We start from the raw sequence: 15,892 nt of genomic DNA, 5'->3' as shown, positions 1-15,892 counted from the left end.
TTACCCATTCTTCTTTGCAAAATAGCTCAAGCTCAGCCAGATTGGATGGAGAGCGTCTGTGAACAGCAATTTTCAAGTCTTGCCACAGATGCTCAATGGGATTTAGGTCTGGACTTTGACTGGGCCATTCTAACACATGAATATTCTTTGATCTAAACCATCCCATTGTAGCTCTGGCTGTATCTTTAGGGTCATTGTCTTGCTGGAAGGTGAATCTCTTTCCCAGTCTCAAGTCTTTTGCAGCCTCCAACAGGTTTTCTTCCAGGATTGCTCTGTATTTAGCTCTATCCATCTTCCCATCAACTCTGACCAGCTTCCCTGTCCCTGCTGAAGAAAAGCATCCCCATAGCATGATGCTGCCACCACCATGTTTCACAGTGGGGATGGTGTGTGCAGGGTGATGAGCAGTGTTAGTTTTCCGCCACACATAGCACTTTGCATTTAGGCCAAAAAGTTCAACTTTGGTCTCATCTGACCAAAGCACCTTCTTCCACATGTTTGCTGTGTCCCCTACATGGCTTCTTATGCCTGTCTTTCAACAATGGCTTTCTTCTTGCCACTCTTCCAAAAAGGCCAGATTTGTGGAGTGTACGACTTATAGTTGTCCTGTGCACAGATTCTCCCACCTGAGCTGTGGATTTCTGCAGCTCCTCCAGAGTGATCATGGGCCTCTTGGCTGCTTCTCTGACCAGTGCTCTCCTTGCTCGCTCTGTCAGTTTAGGTGGATGGCCATGTCTTGGTAGGTTTGCAGTTGTGCCATACTTTTTCCATTTTTGAATGATGGATTGAACAGTGCTTCTTGAGATGTTCAGAGGTTGGGATATTTTTTTTATAACCTAACCCTGCTTTAAACTTCTCCAGAACTTTATCCCTGACCTGTCTGGTGAGTTCTTTGGTCTTCATGATGCTGTTTGTTCTTCAGTGTTCTCTAACAAACCACTGAGGCCTTCACAGAACAAGTGTATTTATGCTGAGAGTAAATTACACACAGTAGGACTCTATTAACTAATTAGATGACTTCTGAAGGCAATTGATTGTACTGGATTGTATTTAGAGGTATCAGAGTACAGGGGGGTGAATACTAATGCACACCACATTTTTCAGGTTTTCATTTGTTTAAAATTTTGAAGACCATTTATCATTTTCGTTTCACTTCACAATTATGTGCTACTCTGTGTTGGTCTATCACATACAATCTCAATAAAAAAACTTTTAAGTTCGTGGTTGTGAGGTGGAAAAATGTGAAAAAGTTCAAGGGGTATGAATACTTTTTCAAGGCACTGTATATGTAAATCCCATTTTCTTCAATAGTTTGGTCACAGATATTGACTCCTGTTTCTGTTTTGTTGATTCTATTTTCAGGCTTTGAATTTTCTGTCCTGATACTTTGATGTGTATCTTCTGTGGTCTACCCACATGTCTTCCTTTTCCAACCTTCCCATGTTGTTGATACTTGCGGCAAATTTGTTGATCGACAGCTGACTGGGAAGAACCAGCATCTTTCGCCAGAGTCCGTGACGAATTACCTTCTTGAGTTTTATTATAATCAGTGTTGTAGTTGAGTCACTAAACCTCAAGTCTGAGTCCAGTCTCGAGTCCCCAGTGTGAAAGTCAGAGTCAAGTCTAAGTCTTTAAAGAAAATTGAGTCAAGTCCGAGAGCAAGACTCTAATCGCGCCGTGCGATAGTGGCTGTTGTTGCCTTGATGTGAAATCGTCTCGACTGCCCCATTTTAGTTTATAAGCTTGTTCATCGCTCAGCAAGCCCCGCCCACTATCAACATCAATAACATGAGAGAGGGTTAACACTAGCTAGTTCGTCACTCAGCAAGCAAGCCCCGCCCACTATCAACAGAGCAATGAACATAGTATGTCCCTTCCTTCTCTGGGTGGAGTCTCGCCAAATGACGATTGAAGTTCGAGGTTGTCCCTGTCGTCTCTTCGAAAGTTCTTCTACATATGGAACACACACTTTTTTTCCCACTGCACGAGAAGTCTGTATAAGCAAAGCGGACAATCCTAGGGACGTTCTCTCCAGGCATTTTAGCACCATTAACGTTAGTTTGTTCCTGAACATGACGTATGAACAGGTGAACGTGCATTCTCTTGCACAAAATTTGTATAAAATTACTGTAGCTATAAATATCTTAAGCCAAATTATTATAGCATGTTACAAAAAATAAAGAAAAAATCAGAGTCCTCATCTCCAGTTTACGAGTCCAAGTCAAGTCACGAGTCCTTAACATTAGAACATGAGTCAGACTCAAGTCCGTGTCCTGGACTCGAGCACTACAAGCCTGGTGTCTTCATTTTTGCTCTGTGTGGTGTTTAAATGTGAGATGGTGGCATCTTGAGCTAGCATCTAACATCTGAGTTATATTTTCACACTGCTCTGGATTGTATTGTACTTTGCTAAGTTTAGTCCAGTTTTCCATTCATATTCCTAATTTCAAAAATCTTGTGTAGCAACTTTTCAAGCTAATTAATATCCCAATTAAGAGTAGTTCCTCACAAAAGCCAGACCATGCCCTTGGTGTAACATAAGGTTAGAGGTTCAATGTGTGTTTTATGTTGTATTCGGGCAAATCAGGAGTCAGAAAACAGGCAACCAGTGTGATCGTAGTCAAGTGCAATGAGAGTGGGCGGTGCCTCGCATGGGTACTTTCGGGTCCCGTTCGTGCCGACCCCTTTGGGTGGCTTTCTTGTCGGTTATTTATTTATTTTTTTTGCTCAGTTATTTTTGTACTTTTGTAATTTGATGTGAGAAGTCATGCCCAATAAAGCAATAAAAAAAAAAAAAAGAAATAGAACAGGTTTACACCAAGACAAAAGATTGGGAATGTACCATACTATTAACAAGACTTGTTATAAGACAGCAAGCAACTAAGGAGCAAACGTGGAACAGGTGAACACAATCAGTAACGGATGACTAACAGGACAGGGCTGGACTCGAGACTACAATAGAAATGAAAACAAAAACATATGATGCTTGTTGCCATAGGGGCCACGAAGAAAAGGGGAATCTGTGACACTCACCATAACTCTGATTTGGTCTAATGCTCTTACAGGTAGTCTTGATTTGCATTGTGTGTCTTTATGTATGTGCAGATTGGACCTGACTTAACGTTAGTTTGTTCCTGAACATGGCGTATGAACAGGTGAACGTGCATTCTCTTGCATGAAATTAGTATAAAAATGAATGTAGATATAAATATCTTATGGGCGGCACGGTGGTATAGTGGTTAGCGCTGTCGCCTCACAACAAGAAGGTCCGGGTTCGAGCCCCGTGGCCGGCGAGGGCCTTTCTGTGCGGAGTTTGCATGTTCTCCCCATGTCCGCGTGGGTTTCCTCCGGGTGCTCCGGTTTCCCCCACAGTCCAAAGACATGCAGGTTAGGTTAACTGGTGACTCTAAATTGACCGTAGGTGTAAGTGTGAATGGTTGTCTGTGTCTATGTGTCAGCCCTGTGATGACCTGGCGACTTGTCCAGGGTGTACCCCGCCTTTCGCCCGTAGTCAGCTGGGATAGGCTCCAGCTTGCCTGCGACCCTGTAGAACAGGATAAAGCGGCTACAGATAATGAGGTGAGATGAGATAAATATCTTATGCCAAATTATTATGGCATGTTACAAAAAAATAAAGAAAAAAATCTGAGTCCTCGTCTCCAATTTACAAGTCTGAGTCAAGTCATGAGTCAGACTCGAGTACTACAAGCCTGATTATAATCCTTGCCATTGTTTCAGCTGACCGCTCTCTTGTCGGGGCCATTAGCCCAAGAGCATTAGCTCAAAACTGAGTCCAACCTGGAACAAATTAGTAACAAGCTGAATTTTTCAGAATATGTTCAGAATACCCTTAGGAATAACATATTAAAAGTCCCCGGGAATCCACCTTGTGCTCTCTGAGAAATTCAAGATGGCGTCCAAAATGGCCACCGATTGGAGATTTTTCAATATCTCAGGGATAAAACATAATATAAATGCAATTAAAATGTTAAATTATATGTTCTCTCATACAAGCAATGCAAATTCACCATTGTCACACTGTTAAAATTAAAATTAACCAAGATTACAAGGTCATTAATGTGGAAATTACATGGAATTTGATGGTTGACATGATTGATAGATTAGCTTAGTAGGCTACCTACATACATGAATGTAATGTAAGACAACAATTAGACATCAATTTCCTTAATATTTAGTGCATCTTTAAGCTTTGATAAAATATTAAAGGGAAATTAAATTTGAGAACTCTATCTTCTAAAACTACAATGGCAAGCTGTTTCAGTACACTTCAACATTCCGGCGACTTTCATGACAAAAAGGTCTGCCTCAATAAAAGCTCTTGCTTATAAACAATGAGTTGACTTAAACACTTCTCAGTGCCTCAGTTGTAATGCTTGGACCTTTGTTGTACCATCAGTGAAGTAGGGAATTTATTCAAGCTTGTTTCAGGGTGGAAAAAAATTCATCTTTGAGTTTCTAGCCAGTCTTTACTACTAGCAATGCCAGTGTGTTCGGACAAAAAATGACTAAACCAGGGTTCCCGCGGGGTTTTAAAAGGTAGTTAATTAAAATAGGCTAAATTATGGCCAGTAAAAGGTAGTAAACGTAATCTGACATGGTAGTAAATTTTTTTGACCCCCATCCAACTGGGCCTATGTGTTTTCTAATTCGTTTAATTAACCTGCATGCCATAATATCCATAAATTACTACATTTGGGCGAATTTATTTTTATGTATCGAGGAGGACCGCAGTGAGGAGTTGGTGGCGCATGCGCATTGAATTCCAATAACGGTCGAATCCAGTATAAATTTATACCAGAGATTGTTTAGTACGAGACTGACTTTGTTTATACGGCTCTAGTCGAATCTATCTGTTGACCCGACTGGCGACATCTGCACGAGAATTAAACAATGGGGAAATGCAAATTTTCAGACCTCTGGCTGGAGGAACCTGATTTTAAAGACTGGCTAAAGGCGGTAGATGGCAATCGGCGAGAGGCGTTCATTGAAAAGTTGATCGAAGAAAAGGTCAAACAACTGAGGCACATGTAATGCGTTGTGTGTGTGTGGATTTGTGTTTGCCATTTGACCTGATCTAAATGTAATGAGTTGATGTACCTAAGCACATAAGATTTTTTGTGCAAATCTGTTCACCTGTTCAAAAGATTATTCCACAAACAAAAGGCTGGCCATCTTGAAAGTGTTGGCCGACAAAATGTAATCAGATCTTGTACCTAATGTGAAGTGTTGACACAAGGTTTAGTGCAAATCTGTGTACCCGTTAAGAGGTTATGGGCCACAGTTTCACAGTTCAATAAAATTATAAATTATATGTGGAAGTTTGTTTTCTTTTATGCAAATATGCATTACTCCATGTGTAGCCCTAGCAATGGGACGTTCTATTATGCGTCCAAAGGGAAAGAGTTACACTACCGGTACGTTCAGATTTTCTTTCGATCTTGTCTCATCAATCCAACTCTTTGGGTAGAGTTGTCACTAACTTATACCGTATGTAGCACATTCACTTGGACTAACACATACAATCAAAGATTACCTTGTTAAATTGTGAGAAAATGTCCAAATCCAAATTGTCGCTGTGGTAGTAAAAAAAATTGTGAAGGTAGTAAATTCAACATAAAATATCTGTAGGAACCCTGTAAACTCAGCATGACCTTTTAACATGCCATTTTTCATTTTACACCACCAATTTACTTTAATTAATATTAATGAAAATAAGTGCTCCAACCCCTAGTAATTGTGTTTGTTGTTTTGTGAACAGAATAGGATGATACGGAGTGAACGAGTAACCAATGGATCCACACTATACGCAAATATACTGTTATAATAATGTGTACATTGTTATTATATAATGTTAATACACAATGTAATTAATACACACATGTTGAAATTTACTCTCCTACCCTACAAAACATATATTCTGACCTTTTAATTGCACTAATATTTTGTTTTGGGCCTGAGATATGGGCAGATCTCCATTTGGCAGCCATTTTGGACGCCATCTTGAATTTCTCAGAGAGCACAAGGGGGATTTCCGGGGACTTTTAGTATGTTATTCCTAAAGGTATTCTGAACATATTCTGAAATTTTCAGCTTGTTACTAATTTGTTCCGGGTATAACCCTATTACTCCTGGGCTACATGTTTCCTTTCAATCAGCCAGGTCGAACAGCTCATTAAGGGTCTGCAAGCGCTCTGTTTTAACTGCAGACGAATTTGCATATTTAGACTTGTGCAGGGGCGGCACGGTGGTGTAGTGGTTAGCGCTGTCGCCTCACAGCAAGAAGGTCCGGGTTCGAGCCCCATGGCCGGCGAGGGCCTTTCTGTGCGGAGTTTGCATGTTCTCCCCGTGTCCGCGTGGGTTTCCTCCGGGTGCTCCGGTTTCCCCCACAGTCCAAAGACATGCAGGTTAGGTTAACTGGTGACTCTAAATTGACCGTAGGTGTGAATGTGAGTGTGAATGGTTGTCTGTGTCTATGTGTCAGCCCTGTGATGACCTGGCGACTTGTCCAGGGTGTACCCCGCCTTTCGCCCGTAGTCAGCTGGGATAGGCTCCAGCTTGCCTGCGACCCTGTAGAACAGGATAAAGCGGCTAGAGATAGAGATGAGATGAGATGATCTGGAAAAAATATACAACATTAAACTAATTTGATTTAATTTGTTTGAGGTAAGTTTCAAGAAGCCAGAATGTTCAGCTATTAAACAAAAATTTTGTGTCATATCTGTGATTTGTCTATTTGCTCTATATGACTAAAAATTCTGGATGGAGTGTTTTTGATTCCATCTTTTTTTTTTTTTTTGCCAGCACTGCACCGTTTGTTCCAGCGAGACACCTCAACGATTTTCTGCTTTTCCAGCCAAAGCAATGAGGAATGGTCTCGTTTGTTGACTAAAAAAATGAACTAGTTTTATTTTGTGGTGGTGATTTTTCCTTTCTGCCTGCTCGGAAGTTCTTGTTCGCAAAGTTGGCACCTGTGCGGTTTGTTTTTCCAGCATTGGAATAGCAATAATTGGTTTAATTAACATTTGTAGACAGGATGTACTTAATTCAAGTAAACAGACAAGGGGAAACTTGTCTGAATTCTGCTCAGTAAAAATAATCGGATAAAGAACTAATTGACTTTAGGTCAAAGTTTCTAAAGGGCTAACACAATGCAAAGAAGCATTTTAATGCCTGTAATTATAGGGTTATCATTGACTTGCTGTAGAATAATTAAGCACAATAAAATGTGTCATTTTGCCTAGGAGAGGCGACAGGGTGTGGAGTGTCTGTTACGGGTGCCGGATACATTTGTATAGGTAGGCAAGTCTCCAGAATCTCAAAGTCATCTGGTTCCATGTGGCTTTGGTTTCAGTCCTCACTGCTCATGTGCTCATTACATGAACAGTACGTTATGATGTGCTTCTGGCCTCCATGGTAGCACCCGAAAGCCTCTAATGTCTGAGCTGAGGCCCTAATCTACCCTTCCGAAAGTGCTTATAGCCTGCTAACAGCATGCTCCCGTTGCACGATCCCATCGTTTATCCCAGCAAAGCCTCGTGCACCAAAAGCGGAAGCACATTTGCAGCCAGAGCATTGAGCTCCTTTGTATTTCCACTCATCTGATGAGGATCAAGTTGCATCCCAATGCCTGGAAGCACTGTTTAGCGAGGAGCGGTGTATCAGCTATTCAGGCGCTGTACTGGGAAGTCTCTGGATGTCGTCTGACAATTTAATTGATTGAGCTGCTTGGCGTCACAGGATTATACATCCAGTCAACCCAGGAAAAAAAAAAAAAACACCACCAAGAACACCTCCCAAGCATGGCCTGATAGAATTCAAACTCCTAAACCTACCCAGAAGCTACATCCTTTCAATGGATTCAAAGTGTTATTTTCATTGTGTTTGACACCAGGAAATTGCAGGTTGACATCCCAAGGCAATGCCGTAAATAAAGATGACAAACATTCCTGATGCCTGATACATCCGTCAAGCACCTGGAAAGGTCCTTCAGGTTGTTCCTTAAAGTTATTCTATGGAGAAACTTAGAAGTGGTTATAATTTCAGAAAATATTTGAAGTACAGCCTGTTTAGCAACATAGTACCCTTGAAGAATCCCTTTTTCCCTCGAAGAGTAAACATCTATACTAGCTAGTACATGCTGGCCAAGGGAAATATAGCAAAATACAAACTGGATTTTAATAATAATAATAATAATAAACATGCAGTACATATCTACATAATCTACAGCATCAAAATTAAAATAGATTTAATTCCTAACAACTGGAAGATTTTTTTTTCGCAAGACGTGGCGGCACGGTGGTGTAGTGGTTAGCGCTGTCACCTCACAGCAAGAAGGTCCGGGTTCGAGTCCTGTGGCCGGCGAGGGCCTTTCTGTGCGGAGTTTGCATGTTCTCCCCGTGTCCGCGTGGGTTTCCTCCGGGTGCTCCGGTTTCCCCCACAGTCCAAAGACATGCAGGTTAGGTTAACTGGTGACTCTAAATTGACCGTAGGTGTGAATGTGAGTGTGAATGGTTGTCTGTGTCTATGTGTCAGGCCTGTGATGACCTGGCGACTTGTCCAGGGTGTACCCCGCCTTTCTCCCGTAGTCAGCTGGGATAGGCTCCAGCTTGCCTGCGATCCTGTAGAACAGGATAAAGCAGCTAGAGATGATGAGATGAGAGATGAGATGTTTTATAGCTGGACATGTACATACAGTGTCTTGCAGCAAACACACATGTACATGCCAGGTTCTTGCCCGAACTGATACTCGCGTCATCTGTTTTTCTTTGGCTAATCAGACACAAGGTACACAACCACACTTGCTGGAGCAGCTGGGGTTAGGTGCCTTGCTCAAGGGCACTTGAGCCAATCCTGCTGGTTCAGGGGATCGGACCAGTGACCTTTTGGTCCCAAAGCTGTTCCTCTAACCATTTGGCCATGGCTTCCCAAAAAAAAAGCAAAACAGAAGGATTAAATTGATGACAATTAAAAAAAAAAAAAGATGTTCAAGAAATCTCTCTTGAATTAAAAAAGTTAAAACAAATAAAACAAAACAAATGCGTAGTAGTTTGTATTGTAATTGTACAATAGTAGTTTGTATTGTACGCCACTCATATATATTTTTCATACTTGCTCCATCTGGGACATGGAGAACCAAAACTGTGACATAAATCTCTGTCACTCATGAGGAAATCGATGAATTGTTTTGATAAATTTTGTGAACTTTTTGTTTATGAATGTGTCAACATAATAAAAAGATCACGTTGGCATGAGGATATGAAGTTTATCTTCTCGTGTTGAAAAACTCGCATTTTTTTTATACGAAATACATCACGGATCTGAGTGACATATTTAAATAATATTGGCTGATGTTGAGTGGTATATCAGATATATTCCATTCAGATAGAATGATACTGAACAAGTCAAAGACGAGTAGCTGAATGGAATATATCTGATATACCACGAAAAAACCAGGCTACTATTATACATACACATTCCTTTCGGGTGTTCAATGCATTTTTCTCTTTAAAATTTCTCTCAAAATCTTTTGTATTTAACGAAGCAAACCTAGTGGCCATGTTTGTTTACAAATTGTCACAGTCGCTTGCTAGCGCGGAAGTTTTACGTCTCCGACATGTGACGTCATGTTGTCTTGACAACTATGCAATATCGTAAACCATATTCAGTGCTCATTCTCCATTGGGTAGAGTGACGTAATACACGTAGGATAAGCGATATGCTAATAATATTGCATGCTATCAAACCAAATGAATGAAACCCACTAGAAGGGAATAGAACACATATTTTTATTCCATCAAAAAAGTGTCCTGTATGTATTCTTTTGGGGTCAGGATAAAGTGGCTAGAGATAATGAGATGAGATGAGGACAGCAATTCTGTTCAATCTTGAGAACTGCGACACTGATGAACGGTGCCTTTTTTTCTTTTTTTACTTTGACTCAATCCCTCCAAAGATCAACTCGAGTAAGTGTAAATATTTCTCCTATTTATTATGAGCAGATCGGTTGATATGTGTGCGCTGTAGTGCATGCACAGGAAAAATGACTGAGCATTTTTTTCCAGAGTGAAAAGTATTTTCTTCAAAAATAGTTAATTTTGCTCTATTTTGGGTTTAGAGAGCAAAATTTGGAGTTGGATCAAAATTGCAGAGCAATTGAGTAACAGATTTGGTTGTGTACAAGAGTTAATTTCAAGACAAACTGAATAAGAGTCAAATACCAGATAATTGAAGGTGTTGTTAAAAGCAGTTTTAGAACTGTGTTGGAGGGCGGCACGGTGGTGTAGTGGTTAGCGCTGTCGCCTCACAGCAAGAAGGTCCTGGGTTCGAGCCCTAGGGCCGGCGAGGGCCTTTCTGTGCGGAGTTTGCATGTTCTCCCCGTGGCCGCGTGGGTTTCCTCCGGGTGCTCCGGTTTCCCCCACAGTCCAAAGACATGCAGGTTAGGTTAACTGGTGGCTCTAAATTGACCGTAGGTGTGAATGTGAGTGTGAATGGTTGTCTGTGTCTATGTGTCAGCCCTGTGATGACCTGGCGACTTGTCCAGGGTGTACCCCGCCTTTCGCCCGTAGTCAGCTGGGATAGGCTCCAGCTTGCCTGCGACCCTGTAGAAGGATAAAGCGGCTAGAGATAATGAGATGAGATGAGATGAGAACTGTGTTGGAATGTGTGAAAAACCATGACCTTGTGACTTGACCTGATGGGATTAAGAATTAATCTGATGGGATTAAGAATTAATCTGATGGGATTAAGAATTAATCTGATGGGATTAAGAGTTGTCAGTAGGAGGGGTTTTCACTCTCCTCCTTGAATGAATGGAATTTTTTACCCTTCTCACTGAATACCCCTCCCACTGCCAACCTTTTATTACAAAACAATAGGACATAATTTTTTTGATGGCCAGTTAATTGTCCAAATCAATGGAGCAGATTTAAATTTTTGTGCTTGATCCATTCCTAAGGCTGAACAGAATCACCTCAGGTGACCAAAATGGTTCGTCACAATGGGTAAGGTCATGTTTTTTTTCACACATTCCAACAGAGTTCTAAAACTGCTTCGTTTATCTGTTATTTTTCTTAAAGTACAATCATGACACGCATACTACATGGATATTATTGTAGCTGAACTTGTGCTGAATACAAAAAAGTCATATGACTTTGAAAATACTGCTTAGATTTGTTGAAATTGATAACAAAATCAGAGCATGCCAAAATCATTAGAGTGCCAGAAAATACCCTCAGACCCCAGAGGGGGAATAATTCCCAATACTTCACTCCGATAACATCAGTCCCAGGATTTTCCTGCTGAATAGATGTGTGTTGTCAAAATGGTAAACTGGTTCAAAATTAAAATTCTTTTGATTAACTTATATATATGCTCGCTAATATAACCCTGATTCCAAAAAAGTTGGGACAAAGTACAAATTGTAAATAAAAACAGAATGCAATAATTTACAAATCTCAAAAACTGATATTGTATTCACAATAGAACATAGACAACATATCAAATGTCGAAAGTGAGACATTTTGAAATTTAATGCCAAATATTGGCTTATTTGAAATTTCATGACAGCAACACATCTCAAAAAAGTTGGGACAGGGGCAATAAGAGGCTGGAAAAGTTAAAGGTACAAAAAAGGAACAGCTGGAGGACCAAATTGCAACTAATTAGGTCAATTGGCAATAGGTCATTAACATGACTGGGTATAAAAAGAGCATCTTGGAGTGGCAGCGGCTCTCAGAAGTAAAGATGGGAAGAGGATCACCAATCCCCCTAATTCTGCGCCGACAAATAGTGGAGCAATATCAGAAAGGAGTTCGACAGTGTAAAATTGCAAAGAGTTTGAACATATCATCATCTACAGTGCATAATATCATCAAAAGATTCAGAGAATCTGGAAGAATCTCTGTGCGTAAGGGTCAAGGCCAGAAAACCAGACTGGGTGCCCGTGATCTTCGGGCCCTTAGACGGCACTGCATCACATACAGGCATGCTTCTGTATTGGAAATCACAAAATGAGCTCAGGAATATTTCCAGAGAACATTATCTGTGAACACAATTCACCGTGCCATCCGCCGTTGCCAGCTAAAACTCTATAGTTCAAAGAAGAAGCCGTATCTAAACATGATCCAGAAGCGCAGACGTCTTCTCTGGGCCAAGGCTCATTTAAAATGGACTGTGGCAAAGTGGAAAACTGTTCTGTGGTCAGACGAATCAAAATTTGAAGTTCTTTATGGAAATCAGGGACGCCGTGTCATTCGGACTAAAGAGGAGAAGGACGACCCAAGTTGTTATCAGTGCTCAGTTCAGAAGCCTGCATCTCTGATGGTATGGGGTTGCATTAGTGCGTGTGGCATGGGCAGCTTACACATCTGGAAAGACACCATCAATGCTGAAAGGTATATCCAGGTTCTAGAGCAACATATGCTCCCATCCAGACGACGTCTCTTTCAGGGAAGACCTTGCATTTTCCAACATGACAATGCCAAACCACATACACAAACCACATAAGAGAAAAGGGGATGTCTCACAGTGGTAAACATGGCCTTGTCCCAACTTTTTTGAGATGTGTTGTTGTCATGAAATTAAAAATCACCTAATTTTTCTCTTTAAATGATACATTTTCCCAGTTTAAACATTTGACATGTCATTTATGTTCTATTCTGAATAAAATATGGAATTTTGAAACTTCCACATCATTGCATTCCGTTTTTATTTACAATTTGTACTTTGTCCCAACTTTTTTGGAATCGGGGTTGTATTCAAACAATAAGAATTATCGCAGTCATTTGATAGCTTTAGTTTATGTTTGCCCTGGGTTACTGGTTCCTTGGTGGCAGGTGCAATAATTTATTATTAGTAATGAAAATCAAAAATATACTTTAGAAATAGCATATTTAAGAGTTAGTACAATACATTCTTACTTTTAGTTGAGTAAAGAATTGTGCCACGTCTGAATTCTGTTAATTTTATCATATAATTTGTGTGTACTCTATAACACAAGTCGTGGTTCCATGAATTGTATTTTGACGCCAACATAACACTCAGCATGCTGTATTAGCTTTCTAATATAAAACAAGCTGTAAATGAACATCGACATGACAGGAGACATGGATTAGCACATTTTATTCCACAAAGACAAACAAACGCAGCTGAGCTACTTGTGTTGTTATACAATCATAGTTTAAAAATAGCTAATTTGATTCAAGAAACTTCATAAGCTGTAGCTTGAAGTTTGATTTCTTATGCTTTAAGGACTTGCCAACAGTTAATATTCTAACCACAAGCTTTGATCTGTTGTCTTCATTATTATCTCTAGCCGCTTTATCCTGTTCTACAGGGTCTCAGACAAGCTGGAGCCTATCCCGGCTGACTACGGGCGAAAGGCGGGGTACACCCTGGACAAGTCGCCAGGTCATCACAGGGCTGACACATAGACACAGACAACCATTCACACTCACATTCACACCTACGGTCAATTTAGAGTCACCAGTTAACCTAACCTGCATGTCTTTGGACTGTGGGGGAAACCGGAGCACCCGGAGGAAACCCACGCGGACACGGGGAGAACATGCAAACTCCACACAGAAAGGCCCTCGCCGGCCACGGGGCTCGAACCCGGACCTTCTTGCTGTGAGGCAACGGCGCTAACCACTACACCACCGTGCCGCCCTTGACAACCCAAATAAACATTTTGGACCAGATCCATCAAATTTGTTTTGATGGAACTTAATTTCTAACTAACACAACTGTCACTCACATTTTGGTCGAACAGGCTCACAGCAGTCATTTGATAACACAGTGACCAACAGCGCCTTATATACCTCGGCCCTGTTATAGTAAGTAAGCAATAAATCACATCACGGTGTGCTGGGGAATGAAATTAATCAAAGATGGGGTCGAGTAATGCAACCCAGCATGAATCACGGTTACTGTTCCCATCCCAAAGTGGATTGTTTTCCAATAACAGCATGTTATAGAGTGTTATATTCCTCTCATCCCTGCTGAAAAAATATCACTTGGTCTGACCAGGTACCAAACCGCTGGTCAAACTGGTACCATCTTGACCAGCTGGTAAGTTATTTCCTAGCTATTTCTTAACTAAACTGCTCATTTTTTTTTGAATTTCTCGCTGTTTCTAAAAATAGCTGGTTTACAACTTTAGATTATCATTTGGATGAGCACATGACAGCTTGTAAAGATGGTCTACCAGTTTGACTAGCTCGGCGTGTGTTATGCGGCTGGTAGCTGGTCAGGTGAAGCTGTTTGCCAGCAATTTCCAAAAATAATATTTTTTTTCATTAATTCCATTTATAGTTGCGGTTAATGCCGTAGAATGTCTGCAGTGTTAGTTGTTCTCACTTAGGTTGTAGCAGCGATAAACAGACTTTCCTTTTATTTCTCTTGAAGTTTATAAGGGAAAAAAATGGAGCTGTTACTCAGAAGGTGCCTTCTATTTTCCTGTGACTGTCACTGGAGACTCCTTCCATGCTGTCTGTACAAACATCTGCCTGGAAGAAAAAAAACCCTTCTAAAACCTAGAAAATGAAGTTTTACTTACTTTCAAACTAACCACACCCCTTCTCCCATCAACTGGAATTATGGGATTGAACATGGCCCAGTGGCATCACATGTCTGATTTTGAGTGCACTGTAATTATACTGTAGCTATTGCTGGGTTTCAGTCGCGTGACTTTTCTTAGCGGTTTTACTGGAAGTGAAATAGCTGGTGGTCTAAACGGCTGCTGTAGTGCAAACAACCAGCGATAAGTTATCAGAGTACACTCGTAATCTCGAAGCCACTGCTCACTTTAGATATCTTCAGAAGATTGCTATGTGCAGTGGAATCGACCCCTCACCTCACAGCAAGAAGGTCCGGGTTCGAGCCCCGTGGCCGGCGAGGGCCTTTCTGTGTGGAGTTTGCATGTTCTCCCCGTGTCCGCATGGGTTTCCTCCGGGTGCTCCGGTTTCCTCCACAGTCCAAAGACATGCAGGTTAGGTTAACTGGTGACTCTAAATTGACTGTAGGTCTGAATGTGAAGGCCAATTTATGCTGACAACCCAGTCCTCGCAGATGGTGTCGCAGATAGCGTCTGCGAAGCCCCCCCACTTTGCAGACGCTCTGCGCGCACCTCCCAAAAATTGTGACCACCGCAGACAGCCTCGCAGACAAGAGGGCTCTGATTGGTCCACTCTACATCCGCTGTACACGCACTTCCGCTTCCCTACTTTCCCGGTTTGTTTTGTTTTCACGACCGGCATTTTTAAAAACACGAGCGAAGATGGAGCAGCACGAAGAGCGGTTGATCGAGGAAGTACGTACATCTATACGACTCCAGTTCTAGTCATTATAAGTAACCGGAGGATAAACACTCCACTAACCACACCCACCAACTACTCCTAGCGATTTCGCGACTTCGCGCCCCCTTGCGTTGTGGCGGTGAATAACATCGCGCACGCCTATTACTCCCCGCTCAACGATAAATTACAACTGTCTGCGAAAAGCTATCTGCGAAAGCCTTGTCGCAAGAGCATGCAGAGGCCTTGAGTGTGAATGGTTGTCTGTGTCTATGTGTCAGCCCTGTGATGACCTGGCGACTTGTCCAGGGTGTACCCCGCCTTTCGCCCGTAGTCAGCTGGGATAGGCTCCAGCTTGCCTGCGACCCTGTAGAACAGGATAAAGCGGCTACAGATAATGAGATGTGATCATCCGGGCACTTTCTTCAACCAAAACCTGGTGCAATCACTTGGAACGCTAAGCTCCTCTTGTGCCACACTATTTCAGGAAGAGAGCCGTGATTTGGGATGCGTCCTGATTCCCTGCCTTTCATCGCGCGCTCGTATCCCAAAGCGGCGAACCATTTCTTTCCCCGCTTTCC

Source organism: Neoarius graeffei, chromosome 6, assembly GCF_027579695.1.
Source record: "Neoarius graeffei isolate fNeoGra1 chromosome 6, fNeoGra1.pri, whole genome shotgun sequence".
Taxonomy (NCBI): Eukaryota; Metazoa; Chordata; class Actinopteri; order Siluriformes; family Ariidae; genus Neoarius; species Neoarius graeffei.
Note: the sequence above shows the minus strand (reverse complement) of the source record.